Source organism: Solanum tuberosum, unplaced genomic scaffold (assembly GCF_000226075.1).
Source record: "Solanum tuberosum cultivar DM 1-3 516 R44 unplaced genomic scaffold, SolTub_3.0 scf00235, whole genome shotgun sequence".
NCBI lineage: Eukaryota > Viridiplantae > Streptophyta > Magnoliopsida > Solanales > Solanaceae > Solanum > Solanum tuberosum.
This window is the reverse complement of record NW_006239159.1, coordinates 913,569-931,568: the sequence shown is the minus strand read 5'-3', so window position 1 is coordinate 931,568 and position 18,000 is coordinate 913,569.

The window sequence follows — 18,000 nt, the reverse complement described above, 5'->3', positions numbered from 1 at the left end:
TCGTACTTAGATACACATAATTAATTGTATATGCTTATTATGTATTCGAGATACATGCTTTTGGATATAACGTATGAAATTTAGATACACATAATTAGATGTATATGCTTCTTCTTTTTGTATATTCCATATTTAGACACACATAATTAGATGTATATTCTTACTATGTATTCTAGATACATGTTTTTGGATATAACATATGTAATTGATACTTGATACATCAAATTAATACTAGATACATATAAAAGATACATGAAATTAATATTAGATATAGATAAATAGATACATAAAATTAATACTAGATACGTATAACAAAGACATGAAATTAATGCTAGATACTTCTATGATACATATGAATGAACTTGTATGACACTCATGTATCTAAGTGTTTAGTTTGTTCGATATATCAAATTAATGAATTTATTATTTTAAGAGTAATAATTTGAAATTAATCAAATTACATTACCAAAATATACATGTTTTTATCTTATATTAATAATATTAATGAATGTACTATTTCAAAGAATAATAAAATGAAATTAATTATGTATGTATTTTGAAAATTCTCAAACAACCAATTAATTTAAATAAATAAATTTTGTATCTCAATTTTAAAATTCGACAGATACATGTATTTCATAGATTCAGACTCATGTATCCTAAGCATGAGATATGGTAGAGGAAATAATATTTGAAACTATTGGGAATCTTAGTAATTAAGACCTAAACTAGTGGGATTTATGTGGTTTGCCCTAAAAGAAAAACATAATACGTGATATATATATATATATATATATATATGTTACTATTTAACCCCTTGAGTTTAAAGGAAAAAATGTACTGTCTTAAGTCCCAAATTATATGACAATTTTGGCTCATCGAGAATCAATTTGACTAATTTTACAAAGCTAAATTGGTTTAAATTAACTCAATATTATAAAATTGAAATACGCAAATTTAAAAAACTATACGAAAAGTATGTTGTAATTTTTCTCAATATTGATTAAGGTTTATATAATTTAATGTGAAAAATGAAAAGTATCACACAAATTGTGATGAAATGAATCATACCTTTTAGAGTTTCTATAAATTCTGAAAACAATTTTGTATTTGAAGTTGTAACACTCTTTTGTTCTTCATACTAAATTATACACGTTAGACTTTATAATTGTAATGAGAAAAAAACATGAATAATAAAGAAATACGAAAAACTAACAAAAATTATAAACCCAACCATACTAAAAATGTATAAATTGTAAAGGAAAAATTATTTTATAAACCAATAGAGAAATAGTAATGTATGAGCTTTTATATGTTTTTTTTTGTTAGATATGCTCTTACATGTAGCAAATGTGGACTATAATAATTAAAAGGTCAAATAGATCACTAACACATAATATTGTTCGTTTCTTACAAATATGTTACAGATGTTGTAAGCAAGTACATCAAATAAAAAGAATAATGATTTTTGATGAGAAAAGAAAATTTGCCAACTTGATAATGTTGGACACAAAGCAGGAAGGCGACAACAAATAAGGGTAATGTAAGAAGATAAATTTAAAAATTAACACAATTGTACAGTTTCATAATGTTTAACAAAAAATTGCAAAGTGAAAAGTGAATGTGAAGTGACTACACGATAGAAAAAAATAAGTTAACAAAATAAAAATTGACATGTCAAGTGGTTAATCATTTTTATTTTTATAAAACTTTTATGTAGTAGTGATAGGCATAGTAAAATTAAGATAAAATTGTGCATTATATCAAATTAATAATTCAAAATAAATGTTATAGCTATAGTTTTATTTAATTCTAATTCGTAGCAAACACATTGTCATTCTCGCCTTTCTCCCCTGAATCTCTCTCACCACTCTCTATTCTCTCCCTTGCCTCTCTCACTTTTATACAAACACAAATGTATAAATTGTGTTTGTGTTTGTATAAACTGAGAGAGACTGTATATACAAATACAAATACATATCTCTCTGTCTTATACACTTATAATTATACTACTACAAATCTTCATCTACTCAGTTCTCTTTTGTATTTCTCTCTCTTTCACTTTATACAAACACAAATCATACAAATACATTGTACAATTTGTGTTTGTATAAAGCGAGAGAGAAATTTGATATACAAATACAAATGTTTTAACTCGATCCAATTGTATATTAACCCGATTCAATTGTATACCAATTCAAATTTTATGCAGATATACAAACACAATCATTGATACATATATACAATTATCTAACTAATATGCACATACAATTCACCTCTCTTCACTCTTTGCCCTCTCTCACTTGTCTCTCTCCTCTATCTCTTAATCTCGCTGGCCACTCTATCCTAACACAAAGAATATACATATATATATAAACAATTTTCATAGACTCAGACGTCTGATTTATACAAATCCTATGATTTTCTACAAATCATATGTCTGCGAATCAGATGCCTGCGATTTATACAAATCATATAATTTTTATGTTTGTTATTCATAGAATTTACTCTTTGGAATTCCATTTAATATACACATTAAATATTACAATCCCTTCAAATTATGGAATAACTTCTCGAATTCTCCAAAATAAAGAAAAATTTAACTTGATAAATTAATCTTTTGAGATATATAGGTATTTCGATTAAGTGGCAGACAAATATTAAATAGTGCAAATAAATCATTTAATGAGAGGTAATACACGGGACATTGTAATAATTTTTTGTAACTGGTTTAGATTTGAAGGGGCTAAGTATTATTAGCAGTGAAGGTTTTCATATGTTAATAATCATTGTTTTATTATCTCAGTTAAAAACTAATAAGTTATTAAAGAATTAAAATGAAGTTATCGGACTTCAACTTATGGTATTATTTAATTAAAATATTATTATTTAATTAATTTAATTAGATTTTAATTTAGTGGAGGGGCAAAACAATAGTCCAACTTTGAAGATCGGAGATTTTCACTTTTAATAATATATGATATATGATATATGATATGATGATATGATATATTAGTAGTATTCATCATAGTAATAATGTTCTCTAACTGCATCATATTGATTACAACATATATTCATAATTAGATACGTTTAAGATTATGTAAATTCTCTAGCCTTTTATTCCTATATAATTACTATTCTGTAGTATTAATTATCCAAATATAAGTACTAATTAGAAAGTATATTAAGAGATTCTTGAATTGTGAAAAATCTAATACTAAAATAAAAATAAAAATTCACGATAACTTGATCCAAAAAGGAATGAATTTTATATCGATAATAAAGAGTGCATGTCATTGTTTCGTATATAATATTTATTTATTTTTGCAAAGAGTACTTATACTACCTATATTTAAAGAGTTGAGAAATTTAAAAGAAACATACCGGATAAATGAAAAAAGGGGCAAATATGACAAAATAAGTTTCATGGTATAAGAACTCAAAAGTTTTTACCAAATAATAAAAATAAAATAGAGATGAAAAAAAAGAAGAGAAAGGCAATCTTAAAATTAAATAACAATTACCTGGAGATTCAAAGTGGAAGAAAGAATATGATCATGAACCCAGTATCCGTATACAACAATCCTGCTCGACATCAAATTAAATCATCATTGTTAAACAAGAAATATAGATATCAAAAAATATGTTCATCACATTTTTCATACACAAAAAAATAAATTATTTGTAGAAATAAAATATTATAAAAAATTAAATACAGACTATGAAATTATTTTTCCTCATGTCATGTTCAATTTGATATATAAAAAAGGTATTTCATGTGCAGAACAAAGCTAATCTTATTTGCGCTTGTGTACGACATTTCCTTCATATGATGGGAAAAGCAATTTCTTCAAATAGCCTCTAACCTCTGTTTCTAATACCCATATTTTCCAACAATTTCATATCAAAACTAAATATACATTTGTAAATATCTAAAACTCTATGAAAAGTTAAGAAAAAAGATAAGTTCTTAGCAGAGAAATTTTAAGAACAGAGCTCGAAGAATTGAACAAAACATTAATAGAGGGAATGAAGAAGAAGTTCAAACTCAAAATAAGACTCACCATTTTGGCTGAGAAACGGACGTAAGATCAATTGTGATCTCTGAACTTCTGTTTAGAAGATGTTGCCCACATTACATGAACTTTTGAACTTCTAATTAATTGAAATGAAAAGAATTAGTGAAAAAAGAGAACTAAAAATGAAAAAATCAGACTTTTTTTACCTTTAAAAAATTGTAATAGAGTCATTTAATTTTATAAGGGCATTTTGATATTTCAACTTTTTATTTGTGGTGTTCCCACTTTTAATAATATATGATTATATGATATTTCTTATATATTGATTTCAAACTTCAAAGGTGAGCCCAAAAGTATATGTTTTAAATGCATATCTTGAAAGGTGTTTTTAAAGAAAGAATAAAATGGTTTCATATGTACTATTCGACAATTGAGAAAGATGAAGAGTATAATTGATTTTCTGAAAGACACTTCAGTAAAGAAAAGTTAAAGTAAAGTAAAGAAAGTTCTCTCAGAGGACTATTGAGCATATTGATATTGATTATTTTGAGAGTAGTATCGAGCACCGAATTGGGTAAGAATCTATTTATAACTCAAATTCCCATAAAACTACGTAGCCAACATAGGATAGGATCGTAATGACTTTTAGGCAACTCCTCATTGCCTCAAGAAGACTTATTGGATGGATCCATATTTATAGTTAGCATCCTATAACCTGAAAAAGTATAGGGTGACCCTTGGAACATAGGTGAAACGTTGTATCATCGCTAGACTTATAGTGATGGTTGTCAGTTAGAGAAACTTGCCACAGAGTAAAGTTTTCTACTTGCATATTGCTTATATTACATACCTTATTGTAAAGTATAAATAGTTTTCACTACTTGTGTATACATTGTTTTGCTTGATATGTATCTAGTCATTAGTTTAGTTATTGTATTACTTAGCCATATTACGTACTTGTACATTAAATATAGTGATGTCATTTGACATGTATCTTTTTATGATGCAGATACAGGGTGTTCAGGATCATAAACAGGTGCTCCATTGAGATCACTCAACATTTCTTGACAGTTTTTGGTGAGGCTTTCTAGCTTCTGGAGGACCCCATTTCTATATTATTTTTAGTGGTATTTAAGGTGTCGCGGGCCTTGTCCCGACACCTATCTTGGACAATAGAGCTTTCATGGATAGATAGAGTTAGATAGAATCTAGTGTTTTTCTCAGATGTTTTATTGAAACTTATCATTTATGTTAAGTATTTTAAGACAATGTTTTAGAGTTTTCTTTAAATAATTCAAATGCTCATCTATTAGAGCTTCTGCGTATTCGATAGAGTCATGTGAAACATAGTTAGCCATGACAAGAGTTCGCTTGGAGCCAACAATGGTCTCCGAGTGTCGATCATATCCAGGGTGTAGGCTCAAAGCGTGACAAACTTGGTATCAGAGCACAAAGTTCAAGTGTCCTAGGGTGTCCACAAAGCCATGTATAGTACAGTCCTTCTTATCAATGTAAAGCATGCCACATCTATAATAGGGAAGCTACAATACATTATGATTTTTCTCTTTTCTTTATACTTTTATTCATACGATAGAGTTGAACTCTACAAAGGTTTGATTCACTTTTATCTAGTTCACTTATAAGATTTAATAGTATGTAAATGTATTCATTTCCTCTGCATTGACACGATCAATACTACTAGCAGAGTGAAACAAGGTATCTAAAGAAGATGCAAGTAGAGCTATCAAAAAGGGCCGGCCCAGTCCCACCCAGCCCAAGCCTCGCGGGCCAAGGAATTTGAAGGGCTGGGGCGGGCTAGCCCTTTTTTAATTTTCTTTTCAAACTTGTAATTATATAACATCAAGAAAATGAGAAGATTTTCAAATCAAATATGGCAAACAATGGTGTTGTTTCATAACACTAGCAAAAATTTAGTGTAATTAACATGTATCTCGCATACCAGATATGCGAGTGAGGTAAGAGAGTGACAAGCAAGATAGAAGGGAGACGAGGGCGCAAGATTTGTATATGTATCCTAGATACATGCGAATCTACTTTGATAAAGTGTATCTAAAACAAATTAACCTAATTTTGAGTCCATATATTCCGAGATACATGTATCTGGGTACGAAGACTCATAATATTACAACATAGCGTGTATTCAAATTATTAGATTATATACTAGTGAGATTATTGTAAATTACTCTTGAATAAAAAGTTTTGGCCCATGGGCCGACCCCGGCCCATCCCCGATCAAGCCTCAAGGGCCAAGGGCTTATATAGGCCGGGCTTATAAGCCCTAGTTTTAAATGGAGATGAAAAATCCTATCCCAACCTACCCCAATAACGGGGAGGGTTGGGCCAGCCCTATGGGCTAAGCCCATTTTGATGGCTCTAGATGCAAGGCTAGACTAAATTAGTAACAAGCAAACCTTGTATACTTAATTAATTCTTTTATCTTAATGTTTGCACTAACACCTAATCGATATTGAACATGAATGACTTTTTTAGGGCTAATTCCATCAATTTCGATTGAGTCGATTCTTACTTGTTTCTAGAAGATGGAACCTTTGATTTTGATTTAGGGATCATAGGTGGGTGCCGATGATCCACCATATTTGTGTGGGATGAGGTGGAGGAATTAAAGGACTGGTTCTAGAAATCGTAAACAAGCTGGCTGGGGTCTGCCATTAATTAATTAGTTTTCTCAGGGAGGAGGAAAGGAAATGTATGTATGTAATTGTGATGATGAGAGTGTAGTGTTATATATTTATAGGAGTAGAGTGAGTACTGATCTGATAAAAAAAGGTGGCAATGATTCTATCTTTCTCCTCTGATTCCTATTAAGTTGCCCAAAGGCTTCTCTTCTTCTGATTGTGCTCGTTAGGGGCATTAAGCCTAGGTTTGGAACCCCTTCCACAGGATCCCCCTCCGTCTTTATTTCGGTGCGACTCTTTTTCTATCAATATCTGATGATCAAGAAGAGAATGTCGTAATGGAATGGGCGAGACCGAGATTACATTGATTTTCCCTCATCTAGTTCCTAGTTTCTAAGCTACTGATGAATCTAGCTATAAGGGATTCCTCATCTCGTAGAAGAGGGTCAAAACGAAACAAAACAAGATTTTGATACCTCAACTTGATTTGTTGATTGCTTATTTGGTTGATTGATTCTTGAAGATAAGCATACAGACAGTGACATAGATCCATTTCCGCTTTCATTTCCTGCTAGTTTGGTTGCACTTGGGCTTAAAAGCGTCTGTCTAATTCTAATCTTAAGGCTATCGGTATTGATTCAACCGACTTGGTGAAATAGTTTATAGTGGTGATAACAAAATGGTGATTTGGCAATAACATAGAGTTCATGTCTCAAGCTTACCTCAGAAACATAAGCTCTGAAATTGATATAGAGGTAGAGGATGATACATCAATTGCTGATAAAGATCAACCCCTCCCCATATTTTTCAAGATAATTTTTTCTCTAACCAATCTTTCATTTCTCAGAAATGTTTCAAAGAATCAAATTGTTGATATATGTTTCAGAGTTTTGGCTTCTGCCATTTAAATAGTCTTTGAATGCAGTTCGCGGATGTTGAGTACAAGGTAAAGATTAGCCAAGCTTCCTCCAACAATCTTGTCAAGGAAATTGTATGAAAGCTAGCTTCCCAGTTTGCGCATGACAATTACAAGCAGATACTCAAGGGTATAACAGGAATGGTGAAATTCTTGCCTTAATGAGTCCCTCTTGCAGTGGGAAAACAACCTTGTTAAAGATATTGGGAGGAAGATTGCAAGAAATGGTTAGAGGAACTGTCACATACAATGACATCCCATATAATACAAATATCAATAGGAGGTATATTACATATCCATCAATAATTCTTTTTCCTTCTTTCTTTCTATTGCCTTAAAACCAAGAATATAAAAAAGTTTTTCTTTCAATGTACATGATTTTGTATTAACTTCCATACCGAATCGAGCAGTGTTGTGCTAGGTGGGTTTCGTGACACAAGATGATGTGTTTTTTCCACAATTGACTATAGAGGAAATCTTCATTTTTGCTGCATTCTTAAGACTTCCAAGCAAGATGAGTCGATGTCAGAAGTATGAAAGAGCTGAAGTGATTATTAAAGAACTAGGCTTGGAAAGGTATGTGAGCTACCTTTCTATGAACTTCCTTCTCGCCCTTGATTACAAAGCACCACAATCTAAAACTATCAAAAGAAATTGAACATGATTGTTGCAACTGTTCATTCCTTAATTTCACAATCATAGATGTTGTCACACGAGAATATGTGGAGGACTTATTAAAGGCATATCTGGGGGAGAGAGTAAAAGAACTAGCATAGGGTATGAAATCCTTGTTGATCCTTCTCTCTTCTTGCTCGACGAACCAACTTTAGGCCTTGATTCGTCCTTCGCAAGGAAAGAGCGAGTCGGTTCCCCTTTCTGTCTTTTGGTTGCATAAAGAAAATATATTCAAATTGACAAACCACCAATAGAGTGAGAAAATGGGGGAAAGTGTACATTAGGCCATGTGCAACAAATAAAGTACAAGGATAGCACTGTACCCTCATAGTCCTCAATCTTTGGCACATCTGGATTGGCGGAAACTCACTCGGTCTGCGCGTCTACCAGGGCACCATACTGACTTTTATATTTACGAAATAAGAAGTGCACTCCACTTTATAAAGAGTGAATTATAGTGAATATAATTCACTCTTTCACAACAAAAATATGTAGTCTTATTTTTCTATATTCAACCAAGAAACACCCCTCCACCTGGATTCGAATCCTAATACTATTATTAAATAATAATAAAAGGAATATACCAATATAAGATCTTCTAAATCTTGAGATTGCAATTCGCCCCCTAACTTTGTTCTATTGTATTTGCCTTCTCCTTAATTTCCATAAATGTGGCTAGCTCTTTTGTTTAATTTGTGCTTACGCGTACTTATTTATGCATATAATGACTCTATGAAGAAATATCAGATGGTGTCCTGCTAGGAGGAATGTGAATCCTGAGGAACCACCAGTCCAAGTTGGACCAGAGGGTCCAAATGCACCCGTTGTTCAACCCCCCCCCCTCCTCCCCAAGATGATATCACTACTAAGGAGTTATAGAATGTTATCCAGATGTTGGCACATGTTGTTGAAGCACAAGTTTGTTGCAATAGAGCAGACCGTTATGATGGGGCTAACACTTCCAGAGTTTGAGAGTTTTTAAGGATGAATCCCTGAGTTCACTGGGTCAAACCTCAACGAGGATCCATAAAACTTCATGGATGAGCTTTAGAAGGTATTTGATCATGCATGTTATTGATGTTGAGCGTATAGAGTTGGATACATACCAACTCAAGAATGATGCCAGAATATGGTACAACTAGTGGAACAAGACTAGAGGAGAAGGTGCATCACTCTTTGGCTAGACTATGCTTGAGAATGCTTTCTTGGGGGCACTTCTTTCCCTAAGAGTTAGAGAAGCAAATGTGAGGGAATTCCTCAAGGACTCTATGAGTGTGCAAGAATACAACCTAAAGTTCACCTATCTATCTTGTTATACTCCTAAGATAGTGGCTAATATGAGGGCAGAATGAGTTTGTATGTGTCAGGACTCTCTTGCTATTTAAATAAAGAGAGTAAGCAGAGCTGATAGGGGAAATGGATATAGATAGGCTTATGATTCATGTGCAACAGGTGGAGGAGGATAAGTTAAATGATAGGGAGGAATTTCAAAATAAGAGGGCCAAGACAAAAAATCATGAGTCTGGCTAGGAAAAGACCGAGAATGGGAATCGTTTATCCTTTCAGCAAAGGTAATCTGGATCTGCTCCATCATCTGCTAGTGCGACTGCACCAAAGAATGTGAATGATCACAGGATCCAGAACTCCTCGAATTTTAGAGCTTAGGGTTCTTAGTTGCAGGGCAGTGTGGCACAAGGGTTCACTGGCAACTCACTCTGTGATAAGCGTGGTAATCTTCATTCAGGGAAATGTCGTGTTGGTACTGATGTTTATCAGAAGTATTGAAAAATAGGTCTCTTTTCTAGGTAATGCCCGATGTAGAACCAGGGTAACAGGGGAAGCAGGGCCCAAGCTTCATCGGCACCCCCACCAGGTAGAAATGCACCAAAGGGTACCACTTCAGGAGCATGCAGAGGTTTAAACCATTTATATTTTATCTCCAGTCGTCAGGATCAGGAGAAGTCCTTTCTCTTGATGTGTATTCCTTACTTGATCCAGGTGTGAGTTAATACACATAACCCACTGTGTATCGTTAAGAAACTTAATCCCCTCAAGTACCCGAGGTTGTAGATTAATTCCTCCCAAAGATAAAATGGATTAACTATTAAATAATTAGTTGTATCTCAAGCTTCAATAATTTCAATGAATTCAAAAATCAGCAAGGAGAACACACACAGACTCAGTCAATCGACAATTTTATTTATAAGAAAATGTATGCAGAAAAGAGAAAAGTTTTTCAATGTTTGAAAATGAGAGAAGTTTCTCTATTAATAGCCAACAGCAAGTGTGAACACACATGTTCAGACAAAACATGTCTATTCAGAATGTCTGTGTCTTTTGAGAAAAAAGTGTTTGTTTGGAAGAAACATGTCCCTTCTGAGTGACTTTACCGTTATGCGAATTTTCAAATAATTACGTTACGCAAAATTAATTCCGTTAATTAATTAATTAACATTTGGATTTAATTTTAAGATAAAAGAAATTAATTAATGAGATTGATTAAATAAAATTTGCCTAAGAAATTATCAATCAATCACATAATTTTTCAAAGCCAAAGTCGAGGTTGAGCGACGACGACGATGGCATGAGGGATTTACCCGGTGTGAGATATCACATTGTTCGAGGAATCCTCGATGCTATCGGAGTAAAGGATCATCAACAAAGGTGTTAGACACCTTATACTTAACCCCTTAAGACCTAAATGAAGTATTTCTTAATATAAGGACAAACTTTTTTCTTTCTTCTACCAATATGGGAGAAATGACTTTTTATTTTCCCTCCAGGTTGGTTTCCCCACATTTTCGAATTTCTCATTCATTCTTATTTTCCATTCACACCTTGCTTAAATCCAACAATCCATTTCGAGTGACTTTGCCGTTACACAAATTTTCAAATAATTCTGTTGCGCGAAACCAATTATGTTAATTAATTAATTAACGTTTTGAATTAATCTTAAGAAAAAGGAAATTAATTAAAGATATTGATTAAATAAAATTTTCCTAAAAACTTATCAATCAATCACATCATTTGCCAAAGCCAAAGCTGAGCGAGCGATGACAACGGCGTGAGGGGGCACCTTCTACTTAACCCTTTAAGAGCTAAAGGAAATGTTTCCTAATATAAGGACAAATTTTTTCGTTTCTTCTACCAATATGGGAGAAATGACTTTTAATTTTCCCTCCAAATTGGTTCCCCCACATTACCCAATTTCTCATTCACACCCTGCTTAAACCCAAGAATCCCCCACGTGAACGGGGAATGACTATTGTTAAAACATATGCATAAAAAACTTGTGTGTCTCATAAGTGAGGATTAATTTCATCAAGATAAGTAGGTTTTCCTTTGAACTTTCCATAGTGAATCTATATCAGATATATTTGGTCAATTAGTAGATTTGATATCTTTGATCCGTCGAGCTTTAGTGTATACCTAGACAACATAAGTCACACAATCAGGCCTTGAAATGTTTTTTGGTTCTCATTGTTTTGTTCGTTTCAGCCATGAACACGTCTTGGTTAATAAGTTCTTAGAGAACTGGCCTTACCGGATTCTCCTTGAAACGGCTTACACTTCACACTTACATAGGTGATTTCTAAATGTGTTATCCCGTAGATACACTATTTGATATACCTTGTATCAAACTTAGAAACCATTAAAAAGTCCTAATGCCTTTCTGGTTACTGAACATTGTCTCATCATGAGAATGGGCCATTAAATAACTTTGACAATGTTGAACCGTCATCTATGACTTTGTTTGATCTCCTTACCTAGATCTTGGGATCTCTAGTCTTCTAGGCAGAGTTACTGCCACGATGACTTGTCCTCGACCATAGTCCCATTCCCATCAATGATCTCTTAACTCACTCTCTAGTTAGGCCTTTTTAAAGTGAATACGACACATTATCCATTGACTTAACATAGTTAATTGTGATAATTCCACTAGAGAGTTGTTGTCTAATAGAGTTGTGTCTCTGTCGTATGTGACGAGACTTGTCGTTATACATAACGCTTTCAGCCCTTCCTATTGTAGCTTGACTATCACAATGTATGTGTATAGGGGCCATTGGTTTGAGCCAAAATGGAATATCTTCTAAGAAATTTTAGAGCCATTCAGCTTCTTCACCTGCCTTATCTAAGGCGAGGAATTCAGACTCCATTGTAAAGAGAGCTTGTAACACCTTAGACTTCAATCAGTTTTTAGTTTTGGATCAACTTGAAATGATCATATATTTTAGAACATAAAGAGTTAGGTGATCCATGAGGTATTAAATAAAAGATATTTGAGTCCTCTTTCCAACTGTAACACCTCAGAAACCAGACTTAGAAAATGCAGCAGAAAAACACGTGATCTAGTGAACCACGGTAGGGTTCACGGACCGTGAGAGGGACCACGGTCTGTTGACCTGCCTGTGGACTTAGCCCCTTCCCAACAAAGGTGGACCACAGAGCCCTTCATGGACCGTGGACCACCTCACGGGCCATAATGGCACTTGTGGGAGCCAGGCAGAGTCTACCAGGCCCAGACGCCAAACCACGGGACCCTTCCCGGGCCGTGGTCCTGACGACGGACCATGGTGGCGCCCGTGGAAGCCGTCCTAGAAACCAGCATCTATTGGACCAAGGACCACGACCGGCTTGACGGTCTGTTGTCCCTTTGACGGTCCGTCAGAGGGACCGTGATCAGCCTTGTCAGTTTTTAAGTCAGGGGTCGTTTGGTCTTTTCCCTGGACCCCTAAACTACGTCGTTTTGGTCAGTTTTAGCCTAGAAACTTAATTAGAACTTACGCAAATCGATCATTCACTAAAATCAAGAGAAACTTAGAGCAAAATAGAGAGTAAGGTCGAGAAGTCCCTCAAGAACACGCAACAAAGTTTTCCTCAGTTCCACCCTCGAAATCGAAAGATTTCTCCGAGAATTTTGTCACCAGGTATGTGGGATTTCACTAGTGGGTTCCTTTCACCCATTAGGTCCTTAGAATTCAATCAGATTCTTATTCCTTTAATATTACCCAGACCTAAGGTTTTCTTAAATGTTAGAAATTGTTGGGTTTTTAGCTGCTAGAATGATCCAAATCAGATTATCATATTGTTGCGTAATTCCTTGCATGAAATTTAGAACCCTAGTTGTGTAGATTCGTTTAGTTCATATATTACACTTGCTAGGTCAGTTTAAACAGGTATACATGCTTCAGTTTATGAATGTCACATTATCAGTTATAATTTTTGCATTCTCAGAGTTTACATGTCAGAAATTGAGCTATCCATACTCCAACATTTTAGTCATAATATTGTTTATATACATTCTAGTTGGGAGTAGGCTTAGACTGAGTGGACTAGGGTTTAGTGTACCCGAATAGTCCCTGAACTACGTGCCCCCGTAGGTTTATAAGTCCCCTCCGTGGGCATTATATTTTAGTGATCATGCCAGTCATGCCTTTATACCTTTGGCAGGGTATATTGGGTTCTCTCGATGGGGCATATACATCGGACTCCACATCTAGCTCATGTGGTTTTATGTTGGTTATTAGTAACTCCCATAGTCAGATTCCAGTGTATTGACCAGGTTATCAGTTACAATTCAGTATTCAGTCTCAGTATGTCATGTATTTGGTCATTGCATTCAGTTAGTTCAGTACTCAGTATTTATATCATGTTCAGATTATATCATTGCTTTATCGCTTGTTTAGTTATATGCTTTATTCAGCTTTATTCTATCATGCATGCTCAGTACCTTTCAAGTACTGACACATTCTCTGCACTACATCTTCTCGTGATGTAGGTTCAGGTCCTCAACATTCAGATCACGCATAGATCGGTTCCCGATCTCCAGTTCAGCATCATCAGTGGTGAGTCCTCATTCTTCAAGGACGAGTGACATGTTATCTTTCCATTTCAGTCTATTAGTTTCAGTTTTTCTAGAGTTAGCTGGGGACATGTCTCAGCATCTCTAGTCAGTAGAGGTTATTTATTCAGACATAGTTTAGATTCAGTTTTAGTTTGAGTTTAATCTTCAGTTGTCATCAAACTCAGTCATATTTATTCAGACTTATAATGGGTATTCCCCATCATTTCATTTATGATATGTTTCTAGCTTCCGCGCAGTGTGACTATTATGTTAAAAATCTTTAAGCATGCCTATGATATGCCAGCAGGGTTAGCTTGGGGTCACTCGTGATCCTAGGTCTCGTGTCTACACCCTGGGGGTAGTTTCGGGGCGTGACACCAACACCGCCAAGTTTGCCAAATTTCAAGCTCAGAGTAATAAGTTAAGGTTGTTTGAGTGAAGCCCCTCCATTTAAGGCATTCCATCCGTTTTAGGAAAGGGTATTATGGTATTTTTCTTTCCCCCACTTGTCTTAGAATGTTTTTTCTGACCCAATTAAGGGTTTAATCAGATTCTAAATTCCCCATTCATGTTCCAAACACTTAGGGGGTTTTAGGGTTAAGTTTCGAGAAGAAAGAAAGGGCTAAGTTTCCGCGTTGATCAAGAATCGAGGAATTTCCCCAAGAACATCGTTCTTTCCAGGTATGTGAGGTTTTCCATAGTGATGGATTTTTTCATCCTCACGCCAAGCATTTTATCCTTTCATTAATTCATCCATGAATTTATTTATGTAAATATTATTGAAGAGTTCTTGAGTTTTAGCCACATTCTTTAACAATGGTAGTTTTGAGTTCTTGAGGTGAGGGTCTTACGAATGAATGTTGTTTCTTGGTAGATTTTGTGTGGGATTTTAGTGAATTTATGTTAAGTTTGTGAATCAAAGAGAATTTGGAAAGAACTAATCGATTCTAGATGAGTTAGGACCCAAAATTGATCAAGAAAATTTGTCGGTTTTCTAGGTACAAGGGTGGGGTGGGGTGCCACCAATGCGCCAAAACTACCGGTCAGTAGTTTGGGGCCTGGCCCGGCGACCAACAGTGCTCCCAAACTGCGGCTAGTAGTTTAGGGCCTGGTACCCTGTGCCACTCAGTATGTCAGGGTCGCCTGATCCTTTTTCTTTCGTCCTTCATTTCATATGTGTTCTGTCAAATTGTGTCTATGTTCTCTTCTTATAATGAACTCTGGAAGTTTTCATTAATCCTCGAGAGAGTCTACATGTCCCACTCACATGTCTCCATTTATTTTCCAAATTAAAGTAAGTGAAGAGGAAAGTTTGAAGGTTTTAATTCATAAAAGAACTTAAGAGTTTTCAAGTGTTATACCTATGTTGATTATTGGGCTTGAAAGATAAGTTCATAAGTGCATGTTGTAAGAATGCAACCACGTCTAATGTTTTGAAAAGTATTTCAATAAATTAAAAAGTCCCTTCTTTGTAATAGGTAATTGAGCACAAAGTTATATTGATTATTTTGGGAGTAGTATCGAGCACTAAATTGGGTTAGAGTCTTTTATAACTCAGAAGTCCTATAAAACTACCTAGCCAATGTAGGATAGGATAGCATTAATTTTTTGTGCGACTCCTCACTGCCTCTGTGAAGGTCTATTAGATGGATCCATAATCACAATATCATCCCATATCCCGGCAAAGTATAGGATATCCCTTGCAACGTGGGTGAAATGTTGTATCTTTGCTAGGCTCATGGTAATGGTTGCCGGTTAGAAAAACTCCTCATAAAACAAAGTATATTATATTCATGTTGCTTTCATTGTATATCTTATTATTAAGCTTAAATAGTTTTCATTTCATATTCATGTATTGATCTAGTTATGTTGTTTCCAATCATTCAATTTAGTTAATTGTTTACTCTAACCCTATCACTTACCAGTACATTTAATGTATTGACGTTATTCAACATGCATCTTATTATGATGCAGATACAGGTGCTCAGGATCATCAACATGTGTTTCGTTGAGATCACTATTCACTCACAGTCCGTATTTGGTGAGGCCTTCTTGCTTCCAGAAGACTCCATTTTCATTTCACTTTTAGTAATAGTTGAGGTGTCGTGGGTCATGTCCCCACATCTATCTTGAATTGTTAGATGCTTTATAGACAGACATGATTAGAAATGTTCATTGTTTTATCAGGTTCTGGATTTAAAGTGATGACTTATGTTGAGTATTTTAAGACAGTAATTTGAGACTCTTTTTTAAATGTCTAAAGGTTCACCTATTTAAGCTTCTGCGTATTATGTAAAGTTATGTGAGTCATGGTATCCAGGTCAAGGGTTCGCTTGGGGATCAGAAATGGTTCTCAAGTGTCAGCCACGTTTAGCGTGTAGGCTCGGGGCGTGACAGAGCTATACATGTTTATTTGGATGATTTACAAGATATTTATCCTCTATATATAGTGAAAACATATCCAGTCATGGATTTAGTTTCAGTTGACCCAGAAATCTAATTTGCATCATTATATCCTTCAACAACTGCTGGATATTTATTGTAATGCAAAACATAATTTTGAGTGTCATCCAAGTAACCCAAAACCCTCTTCATTGACATCCAATGATTTTGATTGAGATTACTTTTGTATCGACTCAATTTACTTATAGCGCAGGCTATGTTTGGTCGTATACAGTTCATGACGTACATCAAACTTCCCAATACTCTAGCATAATCCAATTGAGACTAACTTTCACCTTTATTCTTAGCAAGATCAAGGTTTACATCAATTTGTGTCTTTGCCTTTCTGAAATTCAATCTCTTGAACTCTTCAAGTACCTTTCGAATATAATGAGATTGAGACAACGCTAGACCGTGAGGATTTTTATGAATCTTAATTCCCAATATCGATCTTTCATATCAAACTTACTAGAGAGTATACAGTTAGTAGCTTTTACATCATTTTCAACATGTCATCCACCTATAGGCATACAATGGCCTTTTGATTTGGAACATCTTTAATGCATGTAAACACACTTATCACATTTATTGATCTTAAATCCATTTTCCAACATGGTTTGATCAAACTTTGCATGCCATTGTTTCGGTGTTTGTTTTAGTCCATAGAGTGACTTAATAAGTTTGCACACTTTTTTCTCTTTACCAGGAACTACGAAGACCTCAGGTTGTGCCATGTAAATCTCTTCCTCCAACTTTCCATTCAAGAAAGCAGTTTTCACATCCATTTGATGGATTTCAAGACCGTATACTGCAGGTAGGGAAATTATCATCCGAATTGATGTAATCCTAGTCACTGGCGAGTATGTGTCAAAATAATCAAGACCTTCTTTCTGTCTAAAGCATTTGACAATAATAAGTCTTGCTTTGTATTTGTCAATAGTTCCATCATCTTTCATTTTCCTTTTGAAAATCTATTTCGAACTCAAAGGTTTGTTTCCTAGAGGAAGATCAACCAACTCCCAAGTATGATTGCTTAAGATCGAATCAATCTCACTATTGACAGCCTCTTTCCAAAAGGTTGAGTCCGTAGACAACATAGATTCCTTGAATATTTGAGGCTCACTTTCAAGAAGGAATGTTACAAAATCATATCCAAATAAAGTAGTTGTCCTTTGATGTTTACTGCGCCTTGGACTCTCTTCATTAGGTACATTCTCGTTTGGTTCTTCTCGAGGTCCTTTAGACCCTCCACTAGATAACTCAATCTATTTTTATACGGATAGATATGTTCAAAGAATTCAGCATTATCTAATTTCATTACCGTATTGTCATGAATATCTGGATGTTCGAACTTATGAACCAAAAATCGACATGCCTTACTATTTGTGGCATATCCAATGAATACACAATCCACAATCTTATGTCCTATTTTGACTCTCTTAGGTA